This window comes from Salminus brasiliensis, chromosome 2, assembly GCF_030463535.1.
Source record: "Salminus brasiliensis chromosome 2, fSalBra1.hap2, whole genome shotgun sequence".
NCBI lineage: Eukaryota > Metazoa > Chordata > Actinopteri > Characiformes > Bryconidae > Salminus > Salminus brasiliensis.
Window position 1 is genome coordinate 36,117,438 of NC_132879.1, and position 11,702 is coordinate 36,129,139.

An 11,702-nucleotide genomic window follows, 5' to 3' on the forward strand; every position below is an offset into this window, starting at 1 on the left:
CACTGAATATATTATATTCTTATATTATATATTAAATTAATATTTTTTACTTTCACTTTACCTTCTGTTCAACAATGACGAACCTCCAACTCAACAGATGCCAACTCCTGTGCTTGTACCTGGGTCGGCTTTTGAGTTGGGGCTCGGAAGAATAAGCGCTGCTATGATCACTATCTCTGTAAGTGCATCTGCTGGTGCTTCCAGAAATTTCTGATTGGTCAAAAAAATTTACTTCTATTGGTACTTCTACTACGGCTGCACGATATTGGGCAAAAGCAAAAAGAAAATAATAAAAAAAAAAAACCTGTATGTAACCTGTAATTAGATATACAGTCGCTTTTACTATTTATAGGCAGTGTGTTCAGGGAACTTAACATTTGCATTATATTTCATAAACCATGGACAACATTTCCTTTAAATTCCAAATACAAAACACTGTTATTTAGAGCATTTATTGGCAGAAATAAAAAAACTGCTTAACAACTGCTCAAATAATGCAAAGAAATGATTATAATAAATAAAAGGCATAGAAGTTTTATTATTGAAATTTAAACAAATTCATTGCATTCAAAAATCACTATGGTGAAATAGCCATTACTGCCAATCATATCTTTCATGTCTTGGCAGGCTCTCCACTATCCTTTATGTCATTCATGGTCTGCAAATTCAGGTAACTCAGCTTTGTTTGATGAAATAACTGGAACTAAATGGCTGCCGTACACACAGAGGCGCAAATTTAAGAAAAGAAAATAAGATACACCAGATTAAATAAAAAAATGTTGGGGTATTAAGGTTGGAGTAAAAAAAAATGATATCAGGCAGACAGAATCTGTTTCTGATAGATCAGATATGGAAAATGGGAACAAGCTGTAGCAGGACATTGCAAGTCCAGTGACGTGGCTATTAATCATGCATGCATACCAATGGCGATACTGAAACAATATATTGTGCAGTCCTCACCACCACCTACCACCACCACCACCACCACCCCCACCCGTACCACCCCTACTACTACCACCACCCCTACTACTACTACCCCCCACCCCTACTACTACCACCACCCCTACTACTACCACCACTACCACCACCACCCCTACTACTACCACCACTACCACCCCTACTACTACCACCACTACCACTACCACCCCCCACCACCACCCCTACTACTACCACCCCCCACCACCACCCCTACTACTACCACCACCCCTACTACTACTACCCCCCACCCCTACTACTACCACCACTACCACCACCACTACTACTACCACCACTACCACCCCTACTACTACCACCACTACCACCCCTACTACTACCACCCCCCACCACCACCCCTACTACTACCACCACCACCCCCACCCCTACTACTACCACCACCCCCACCCCTACTACTACCACCACCCCCCCTACTACTACTTTGCTTATGATCGTTAAAACCGTTTTCCTCAAGACCTAAAACCTGACACTCTGTTAAAACGTATATTGGACCTGCAGCACCCATCACCACTCATTATTAGTAGTTACACCCTTTAAGTGTCCAAGCGAGCGTCACACTGAACTCTCTATACCAGTTCAGATGATCTCAACACTAAGGTGGTTTTTTTCCCCTCCAGTTGAGATCCAGTCAATCCAGTCAATGACTGTTATTGATGCTGCCTAGCCTCGAGTGTACGCCTCCATTTTGTGAGCTTGCAGTTGGTGTGGAGAAACCAAACACAGAATCCAGTCCATTTTTAACGAAGAAGGCTGGCTTTCAGTCACACTGCATTATAGCTCTCAATGCACGAGAATGTGTGTGTGTGTTTGTGTGTAAGCGTGCACTAGGAGGGGGATGAAGGAGAGATGACAAGGACACCTGATTCTCACCAAAGGGTTGGAGGAGGGTATCCTGCACTCATCAAGCGTGAAATGTGTGTGGGAGTGTGGTCGTGTGTGTTTCCATCACACACTCTTGAGGGTGATTCCCTTGCTTGGTAAAAGGTCACCAGATCCTTTGCGCTGCTGGCTCTCAGAAACAGTCAGCTAACGTTACATACGGACACCAGCACCGCAGGTAATCACAACTGAGCTACACCGGGTAGACCCCACATCCATCACTTCAGACACAACAGCCCACTCAGCTCATACACACACACACACACACACACTGTAATATAAAGAACAGACTAAGCTTACATACACCAGAAAACATCACATGCACATAAATAATGCACCACCGTGCTGAAATTGACCCATGTGTGTATAAGAATACAGATTTTTAGGCCCGTACCAGTTTTGGTACCAAACCAGAAACAACATAAACAACAGATATTACATTGGAGCCTATGACTAAATATGTATGTGGATAATATTTTAAAAGGAACACCTGCAGCAGGAATCATCAGAACACCATCTACTCTTCTCTTGGAAGGAGACTCTACACTCAAGCACTTTTAGCACAGGCAGACTGTCAAGAGTGTTTAGACCCTGCCGCCAGAAAGCCCTTCACTAGACCTTTCCAGGAGACGGAATACGCGTGTCAGGACAGACCGCACTTTCACAGGCACACTCGCATTGCACATATACATACATTACATTCATTATATTTATTACATATTTATTTATTGATGCATTTCAACTTGTCTGGTGTGGGAGGATGAGGCCAGTAGGTGATGCAGTAACAAGGAGATCAATAGCATCTTCAATTGCATTGCTGTACAGTACATTTATTTATTTATTTATGTTAGGTCCGATTTCTTACAATTTGTCAAAAACTGAATAGGGCCCTTAAAGGAGTGGTTACGTGCAGCTCCACAGCAATTCACCACAAACAGTTGGATTAGTACAGGTCATGGAGGTTTAAAAAAAAAAAAAAAAAAAACTGTAGGTCTGGGTGCTGAAATGATAAAAATGATTAAGATTAAGGTTTTTGCTTTATATAAACATAAATAAGATGACCCGTTTCTCATTTGCCATTAGAAACAAACACATGCACTTTAGGAAAATACCTAATAAATAAAATAGATAAATATAAAGCACTAATGGCTACTGACAACACACATGCAGCACATCCTACACAGTAAAAAGTGTAAGAACTTCTTAAGATGCTTTGAGGAACATTCAAGGAACCCTTTTCTTCTAAAACCCTGAGGTTGCGCCACAGTTTCAAACTTAAGAACCTCCAAAAGTTCCTCAAGGATCTTCTACTTTTAATAGTTTGGAGGTGGGCATTACGCTACAAATCTCTCTATATTTGTAAAATACAACTTTGCAATACTTGGTTGCAATATTTTGACATGCAGACAAAATGAGCACTGACGAGGTCCACAATATGCTTGCTTGTATCACGATGACAAATTTGATTAAAATGAAGATTATTGCACATCGACAGTTCTAAAGGCAGTTTTGCTGCTTGTCTGGGGTAACACCACCAGTAATCGCTGTGGTTTTCACCATACTGTACATTTTACAATTAAAAAATATATATTAAAACCTTTTCATTTCTCCAGTCAAACACCACCATAAGAAACAATGCAAAATTGAACAACGTGGAATAAAAAACGTGAAGCAATGAGCCCACTGTATTACTTATTTATGTCTAACCAGAGAGGTTTATGTGGCTGGAGTATTATGGCCATGAGAACTGAACAGGCAAGAACACTAATGAAGAGGTTTTCTTCACTGTGGCCAGTCCACTCTCTATGTATTGCAGTAGTTGTGGGAATGGTGAAGCTGCATATATGCACCAGCCATAAAAAAACCCCACAGTCTATAAAAATGACATTGAACGTAATGGCAAATCACCAACTGCTCTCAGACTGTAGCGTGCATTCACGACGTATACAACCAAAGCAAAACTACATCTTTAGGCCAAACGGGCATGGTGGTCTGAGCTTGAACGGCTGAAGGATGAAAGACGTCCACTGGAGTTCTTTCTGTGTAGACAGATTTCACACTGAGCGACTAGCTCTTACGTTGTGCAGTTGGAAGCTCGGAAATGTGTGCTATTTCCAGCTCGGCAGTCACCTTTCACAAAGCACAACACAGAGCCCAGCAGGCAGGAGGGCAAAGGGGTCAACAGCAGCGGTGCACTCTACAGGCAGTGGAAAATGTGTAGTGCGAAGTTTAAGCTAATTCTGGAAAGGAGTCAAAAGAAACATTTCGGAGGGAAGCAGAGTCAACTATGTGATGAAGACCAAGTAGAAAAAAGACGCTGATGTGACATTAGGAGTGTGTATATGCGACGGTTGCCGAAAAAGAGAGTTGCTTTAAATGCAGCGTTCGCAAATACAGAGACATCTACCCACAAATGTAGACTACACACACACACACACACACTAACATAAATACCCCAGACCAGAGCTATGCAGACCGCATGGTTATTTGATCATGTCTGTCCTTTTTTTGGAAGCTGCAAAAATACTTTGTGTTTATGCGTCTACCAGTTCTGGGGAAACAGCTACTCCGTCTCTCTCTCTTCCTCTCTCTCTCTCTCTTTTTCTTTCTCTCCCTCATGTCTTCTCTCCAGCTTCAAGTCAGTGTCTGTGCGAACGTATTAGGAAGTGGAAAAGAGAAGCGCAACGTGCTAAAAAGGAAACAGCCATGAGAAGCTTCGAAGTGAGGCGCCAGCTTAAGCCGTTCTTGGCTACTATCACACAATCACTAGTTCTTGGCGCGGGACTCTTAATGCTGCCACCTCTTAATGCTGCTAGGACCACTGCTAGGGCCCGACGCAGGCTTGTTCCGGGGCTCCACTTAGAAATACGACTTCAAGCCCCCCCCCCGCCACCGTCCCTTCTCCAGTTCACTCAGTAAAATCGCGCGCAGCATCCCAGGTCCATCCCTGCGGCTGGAAGGAACGAGTCAAGAAAGCCTCACTATTTTAGAAATCGTCACCCCAAGTAAGCATTTGCATCCGATTGCAGCTGACTTTGCATCTGATTAGTCAGAGAAGAATTTGACAGTCAACAGAGGCAGTGCCTTGATTTTCTTGTCATGGGGACATTTGCTAGTTGGTGATTGTGAGCTGATTTGCTAGAAGTGAATTACACACTCCTAACCCCTTCTTGCACTGCCCAAAGGCAGGCAGTAGATGTAAAAAGCCTGCAGGTGTATAAATAACTTATTTTTCGGACAGCTATTCACCAGCTCTGCCCATTCTAACAAGACTTAAGTCTGCAGGAAAAGGGACAGTGTGTAGAGGTTTGCTACAGGGGAATGATGCAGTGATGCAGTACTTGCACCGGCATAGTTGTTTGCAGCTCATCCCATTCCTCATGAGCGATTGCTTCCAGTGCACTGCAATTGCCCTCTTCAAATCCCATCAGTCGGACGAGTGCGACGGCCACACCAGAACCTTCCAGGACTTCTTCTGAAACCAAATCTTGGTGGACTTTGAAGTACGCTTGTGATCACTGCCCTGTTGGAAGTTACAAAGACACCCAAGTTTTCTTCTGGGATGTCCTGATACTTGTTGAAATCCATCTTGCCCTTCACAAGCTGTGGGTTTCCAGTGCCAAAGGAGGCACAGCAGCCCCAGAGAATCACTGAGCCTCCGCCATGCTTCATTGTAGGCAGGGTGTTATTTTCTCCTTCCAACAGGACAGTGATCCCAAGCATACCTCAAAGTTCACCAAGGTCATGGAAGGTTCTGGAGTGGCCGTCACAGTCACCTGACTTGAACCTCTTTGAGAACATCAGCTGGTAGCCACGTATGCTCCTGTAAGACGAACACATCACTTTTTTTTCTACATTTCGAAACAAATTCAACACCTCAGGAACGGCTGAGTCATTAGTGCCATGTACGCTAGAGTGCCCTACAAAAGAACTCAGTTTAGCACGCAGGTGTGTGTAGAGACTTCAATTTCTCGGCCTCACAGGACATACAACACACATTATGCAGTTACTTTAAAATTGATAGTAGTTACTCAGTATGTCTTAAAATTTAAACCGTTTAAGAGAAGGTCACAGCAGGCTACCAGGCTGATGAGACAGCTGCAGCAATGCTACAGCTGGCAGCGAGGCTCAGGAAAAGGCAAGCTATCAGATTTGCATCCCAGCTACACAACGTGCAAACAAGCCAAGCACAATCCATTGGTGACGCCACGGCCATCTGCGACCCAAAGAGCTCTTTCAGAGTGGGTACGATGGTCACTCAGCAATGCTGATATCTAATGTAACAGATCTGGTAGTTAGGGAAGGTGCGGGGGTGCTAGCCTTCACCCTCTCAGTACTGGTAGCACGAAAAGAAAGGCATCACTGCTTAGCAAGACATTGTTGTGCTTGCGTTGTGCTTGAGTGTACTCCAGATGTTAACAGATGCTAACGATGCTAATGATGCCCATGACTCCCTTCTGTTCCTCTGGACACCTGTAGCCAACCATGCTTCTCAAAGCAAACCTTCATTAGTAGAGCAGAAATTTCACAAGGGCCATTCCCCCAGGGGCCAAAAACACATGCTGGCTTGCTTTGGTGAAAAATTCATTCAACATCTGATGCGTGATCATGGAAGAACACGAATATTCAGCTTCGGGTTAGATAATATACATCATTTTAAATGTTTTTTTCTTCTTACAGGCTTAAACTGTATCATACCTTTAGAACAGGGATCATCAAGTGCAGAATTATCGAGATTATCGAGACACAAATTCAGTAAACGTTACTGAAACTTTCAACTGTTTCAGTCTAGTGACTCTTCACTTACAAACTGCAGTGTCTACTTTAATGATCTGCTGCTGCTCAAGTAGAGAATTGTAAGAATTAAGAAACTCCAAATCATACTTCTCAAAAAAAAAAGACATGTTTTGTCAAGAGAAAGGGGTTTTGATTCCCTAACAGTTCCCAGTAGTTCCTTAGTTGAAGTAACACCAAAGTCCTTATAGACAAGTCTGTTTACTCAGCAGCCATCTTCGCAACGTCATCAAGCAGTTATGTCTCTGAGACCACAATATTGGAAACTGAAGGTCAAATTACTGTTTTAAAACCAGATTTGATTTCCTGAAAAAAAATGTCATGTCACAATTTTAGCTACTGCTAACGCACAGATCTCCTTTCACTGTGACAATCATCAGCTTCCTCGCATAAGGCACAAGGTTTTCTCCTAGGATTTCCTGAAACTTGATTGACTCCATCTTGCCATCCGCACGCTGCTTTTTCAGGCACTAGAAATACGCAAGTAAGCCCCAGAGCATTTTCAAGCCTTTTCCCCTTCCAACAGGACAATGATCCTAAGCATATCTTAAAGTTCACCAAGGTTTGGTTTCAGAAGAAGTCCTGGAAGATTCTTAAGCTATCCCTTACAGTGTCATTCAAGTGTCAAACTATTTTGCAGTGGGGTTTGAACAATTTAAAAACTCAAGACTTTTCCTGCCTCATTTTATTGAAACTTGGGACTATATCCGTTAACAGTCGCCATGCTGAGCCCTACGAGAACATATTTATATACATATTTCAACCAGTGGTCGATCTGCTCATTTAGAACATCTCTGGAAATACACAGACTTGTTCAAACACTCCACCCACCGGCCACACTCATCTACAGTTACCATCTCCTCTTCTTCTAGCAACAACAGGCCGATTCAGTGGTTTATCCCTAATAAAAAAAAAAAAATCATACATTCTTCACAAGCTCTAGGAGTATCCAGACTGACGCAGTCCTGAAAACATCCCTGAAGTACTGAGCAAAACAACTAAAAATAGCCATCGCAGAGCTCAGACAAACTGCTGCACTTCCACTCGGACTAGTTAAAAGCCACAGTGAGTAACCATTCCAGCACCAGCAAGCTTCCACTTACAAGCACAGAGCGAAGAAAGGCAGGAAGCGCCCACAGCTAACGATGCTTTTCTTATCTCAAAGATAAACACTGCTCAGGCACTCGGTAATGCCCTGCTGAAAACTCCAAACAATGAGGCAGCCTCGCAGAAATGCCACACGGAGAAAACCCACTCAGGCCCACCTCTTCAAGGAGCTGGTCCCCCAAGCAGAGCAAAGAGCTCAACTGTAGCCTGCAATGAGTTACAGAGGACTTGACTCTGAACAGAGCGTGCAGAGGAGCGGAAGGTTTCAAGAGGTCAAAAAAGGAAAGAATGACCTTTTAAAGGGTTTGGGGGGCTCCCCCCGTGAAAATAATGAAGGTTACACAAAGAACCACAGTCAGAAATAACCACTGGCGGCTCATCCATCACAAGATGGACTTCAAACACACGTAGAGAGCAGGTCGCAAATACACAGTTGATCCAGGTTGTGAGGTCATATTTAGTTGCGATGGGATTCAGTGATAGGGATTTGCTGAGACAGGAGCAATGCAAAGACACACAAACGGATAAAAACGGCAACACAGAAACAGGAAAGAGCTGCTGTGAGCGACTGCATAGATTCAGCAGAAATTCTGCGTTATCCTTTTACAGGCTGCTGAAAGCTAAAGAGAAGAGAAACTAATGGATCGCTGCACTTCACAGAAACACTGGTGAAGAAGGCACTGGTAAAGTCGCAGTATCACAGTGTAGTCCACATGGCGTGTATTGCAGTACAGAAAGTACAGTACAGTGAAGCGCAATCAGCACATCTCTTGTAAACACGCCTGTTCAGATTTCAGAGTGATGCAGTAATCCCTAGACTGTCCAGTTTGAAGGCTAGGAAATCCCCCAACTAATGATGCATCTTGAAGGTGGTAAGGGCAAGGGCCTAGCAGGACTCTCACTAGATCTAGTGGCTAGATTAGCAGCCAAGGTTGGTTGAGTGCAGCAGTGATTCAGGCTGTACGATATGTTCTCATAAAAAACATGCTGTTTATTACAGCTGATGAACGATGATCAATGAAAACAATCGAAATCAAACCAATGAAGCTGAGGGACGCAACGTTCTACTACAGAACATCGCACCCAGCTCTAGTTCTAGTTCTAGGCCAGAACACACTTTTAACTTGATTTATGGGACAATTCTCAGTTAGTTCTGGATAAGATCATCCGCCCGGTCGATCCCGTGCCTCTAAGCCACACGACGGTCGGCGGTGGTAAATACTGCTCCTTACAAGACACTGCGGTGTTCCATCCCGACACTCAAACGCGGTCTCTAGAGAGTCTGGAAAATCGAACATATTCTAGTTCCTGCAGAGCTCACGCTTGGCAGCAAAATGTCTCTTTTTACTGGCAGTAAGTCCAGTCAACAAAGACGGCATTCTGCTCGGTCACATGTGCCTCTTAAAGAATGTTTCCATGCGTTGCTGGCCTTATGCTTTCCTTCACATGGCTCTTTCATGAACCCCTCACTTTCTTTCTGGGCAGCCTTCAGATGCACCCAGCTGCGGCACAATTGTGGCAGTTTTTGGGGTGAACTCACTCAAGCCTAACGCTAAACACCTACCAAACTAATAGACAAGACAAGCTAGGCTAAGCTTAAGCCACTCATTCAAACTCGCAGGCAGCTGCTATGTAGAGCCGAGCCGTGAGACTCATCACACGGGGCGCAACAGGATGGCCATGTCAAGGTCAAAATCCACAGAGCTTCTCCAGCCGCTGCGCCAGATTACATCATTACTGCGAGACACTGGAATCAGACTAGAGGAGAACCAACGTCTGCACACACAGGCTGGATCAAAGGAAGATGATGTAACCGACAGTGGTTCCGAGGACAGTGGCTGGCCGCCTGAGAGACAATCACTGTTTTGTCTGTTTGCGACTGGACAGCTTAGCCTGAGCGAGCCAGAGAGAGAGAGAGAGAGAGAGAGAGAGAGAGAGAGAGAGAGAGAGAGAGAGAGAGAGAGAGAGAGAGAGCATGCAAACATCAAAACCTGACAGCCAGACGCCAGCCCAGTGCCCAGACATGAGGTAATGCCGGGCAACGCAGCGCATCCCGTAACGACAGCAGATCAATGTTTACCAACACTGCGATAATGACCCCAGAGCGGCCTTGTGGTGAAGCGACCATCAGATGAAAGCATTCCCTTTCTGATACTCCAAAAACATGCTCCACTCCTACACCACCATGCACACTCGCCGAACTATGAAGCAGTTCGAGGGACGAGGGTTACCAGTACCACGATCTGACCACAGTGGTCACAGAAAGATGCGAATCAGACACTCGGACCCCAACCGAGCACATCCAACAGGCCTGCCTGAGCCTTGCGCTGAGACAGGTGTCGTACAGACAGGTGTCGCATCCCAGACGCTAGCTAAGCTCGGTGTTGTAGTGCTGACTTAACTGCAGTGCAAACAGTCTACTACCAAGAGCACAGCAGCTGGGTGGACCCGACTGCTGCCCTGTGAGGGCAGTGCCCAGTTTGCTTGGCTTGCACAGGGAAGCCTTCTGTGACCCTGGCCTTGAGGATCTAGCGCTCACCTGTGTGCGGCCCTTGGTTTGATTCAATCAAATGAAACTCATGTAGCTCATACTCTTCAAGCCCCAGCAGCTGCTCTAGCTAGCTGATGGGGCTTCTGTTGAGGGACCTGCTGGGGCGCTTCAGCCGTCCACTGGTGCACATTAGCACTGCATCAGTGCTCAGAGGGCTGATACTCAGATTTCAGCAAAACAATCAGTCGAGGAAATGTCATTAGGGCGATGATGTAGAGGAGTGTAGTCGGGCATGTTTGATCACAGCCTTCTTATAGTCACAAGATCACACACACACACACACACACACACACACACACACACACACACACACACATCACACCCGTGAACTGGGCTGTGTGTGCATTTACCTGGAGGTAACGACAGCGGGTCGTTAGCTAGTGCTAGTTAAGCTGCTGTACAGCACATGACAGCTGCTGTGTTGGGGGCTGCTGCTGTGTTGGGGGCTGCTGCTGTGTTGGGGGCTGCTGCTGCTGCTGCAGTAGTGGGGAGCAGCCGCGGCTCTACAAAGCCAAACAAATCTGTAGCCACCTTTCACTCACACACACACACACACACACACACACACAGCTGTCGTGCCCTCGTGCTCTCGTTCTCACTCAGGAAGCTCACTACCTCAGCTAAGAGACCAAACAAGGGGTCATCTGGACCGTGTTTTCATGGAATAGGGCTCACATTAACGCTACACGTTCAAACAGAGGGAGAAACGGCTAGAGAGAGAGAGAGAGAGGGGAGGGGGGCTAACTGAAGAAACGGGGATGCCAAAAAAACACACACACACACAGAGAGAGAAACGACAATGCTCACACTTACCTCTATCAATAGCTTCACGCTGGCCCTCAAAGCGCCGGGGAACCACAGCCAAACAGTCTCCGGCTCCTCTCTCTACAACATAGCTCGCGGGGAAGGCTGCAGGTGTGCAGAGGTTCGAGGAGCTGCTCCGGGGTCCTTTTCTTCTGCTGACCTCCAGTCCAGTCCGTTCACTGTAGAACTACAGCAGCTCCAGTCTCCCTCTGCTTACCCACACTGACGGTGTAGACGCGCACGCTCCGCACACCAGTTCACAGCCTCGTAGCTGCTGTTGGAGGAAAACAGGAACAACAAGAGCACAGCGAAATTCAGCCTCCGTTGAATGTTGATATGCAGGTTGGGAGCAGAGTGTCTTTTTACACGAGGAAGACTAAAGCTAAACTAAGCTGGAATTCCCCTGGGAAAAACGACGGAGCGGGTCGCGTCCCAAATCACCTGCTGTGGACTAACTTGTACACACTGTAGGAATGACTACTCGCGGTGTGAATGGAGGTGCTGTCCTATTGCTAAGCAAATCGATCAGATAATCGTTGACTTTAAATGAATTTAGATTTTTAATAATTGTTTA

General features: G+C 45.5%; 1 protein-coding gene across 3 annotated transcripts in view; it reads right to left on the bottom strand.

Annotated features, from left to right (window-relative positions):
- The window catches only part of LOC140549165 (protein PHTF2-like), a 55,810-nt gene that overhangs the window by 43,837 nt on the left and 271 nt on the right, over positions 1–11,702 (bottom strand). For 2 of the 3 annotated variants that reach the window (XM_072672534.1, XM_072672531.1), the window contains exon 1: positions 11,138–11,579. The gene's annotated coding sequence lies outside the window, so the exon portion shown is untranslated. Of the gene's footprint in view, positions 1–11,137; positions 11,580–11,702 lie in introns of those variants that run through there. The other variant, XM_072672532.1, reaches the window with a different exon arrangement.